At 31.6% G+C, this 1,133-nt stretch overlaps 2 protein-coding genes across 6 annotated transcripts in view; one reads left to right on the top strand and one right to left on the bottom strand.

Moving 5' to 3' along the window:
- Positions 1-1,133, bottom strand: part of LOC108684943 (IQ motif and SEC7 domain-containing protein 2) — a 53,388-nt gene that overhangs the window by 27,321 nt on the left and 24,934 nt on the right. The window lies entirely within an intron of this gene.
- LOC108684947 overlaps positions 1-1,133 on the top strand; it is a 9,281-nt gene that overhangs the window by 1,840 nt on the left and 6,308 nt on the right. The gene's annotated exons all lie outside the window — the stretch shown is intronic.

The following is a 1,133-nucleotide window of genomic DNA, read 5'->3' as shown; positions in this document are numbered from 1 at the left end:
TCTCTCTCTCTCTCTCTCTCTCTCTCTCTCTCTCTCTCTCTCTCTCTCTCTCTCTCTCCCGCTCTCTCTATTTATCTATCTATCTATCTCGTTTTAAAGCCAAAAAAGAGACAGAGACAAAGAGAATTTTAAGTCAAGCTAAATCAAAATAATGTTGATGCAATAGGGCCTTAACCCTATATCTTTGTGTACATAGATCACACACTGAGCCTCTTGAATCCATTTTTAACTTCAGTAAAAATGCGAATTCTTCAAAAAATATTTTTCCATAAGAATGCAACATACATAGAATTATAAAATTTAAATAATTGAAATTTGCTAAATTACCAAATATAAATGTTTATGGTATATAGAAGAATATACTTGAAAACCGATTTGTCGAAAATTGTTGATTTGTTAGAAAATTAAATTTTTCTCACAGACTTACATGTACGAGCTAAGAAAAAAGGATTGTAATGATTCACAGAGTGTGATAATGTACTATTACAGTTTTTCCACCGAAGGTGGAAAATATTACATTATGACCCTATTCAAAGATGAAAAAATCTAATACTATATTATCGCCTTATGACTTGATAAAGCACACAAACCCGTTTGAGTAGGTGAAAGTTATGATAACACAAATTTCTTCCGATTTTTTTGTTTATTTTTTTTTTGTTGATTTTATTCGCCGTTCAACTAACTACATCCAGGATGTTAAACCGCACAATTTTTATTATTTTTCCTATTAAACATAAGATCGAATGAAGTGAATTATCAACTTTCTTCTAATATATCGTCTATTTACAACATGTAAGAGAGTTATCAAAGTTATAAACGGATGAGGGCTTCCAATTTTCTTATTTTTCGTGTACACCATGAAAATGTCAACATTAATTATGTTAAACATATAATTATTCTTGAAGCATCGAACCATAGAAAGTGGTGCTCGTCGCCTTCGCATATTTTTGTCTGATGTGAAAATATTCTCAAAGCTGGCCCCAAGTCAACGACGCTTTTAGCTCTTTCCAGCCGACTCGCTCAGTATTTTCTCTTTTGATATTGAAATAGACCACTCACTGCTGTTGTACGCGCATCGTTACTCCGCCAAGTAATTAAATAATAAAAATAATAATAATAATCTATTATAACTC

This window comes from Atta colombica, unplaced genomic scaffold (genome assembly GCF_001594045.1).
Source record: "Atta colombica isolate Treedump-2 unplaced genomic scaffold, Acol1.0 scaffold141, whole genome shotgun sequence".
Classification (NCBI taxonomy): Eukaryota; Metazoa; Arthropoda; class Insecta; order Hymenoptera; family Formicidae; genus Atta; species Atta colombica.
Note: the sequence above shows the minus strand (reverse complement) of the source record. Positions and strands in the feature narration are given on the sequence as shown.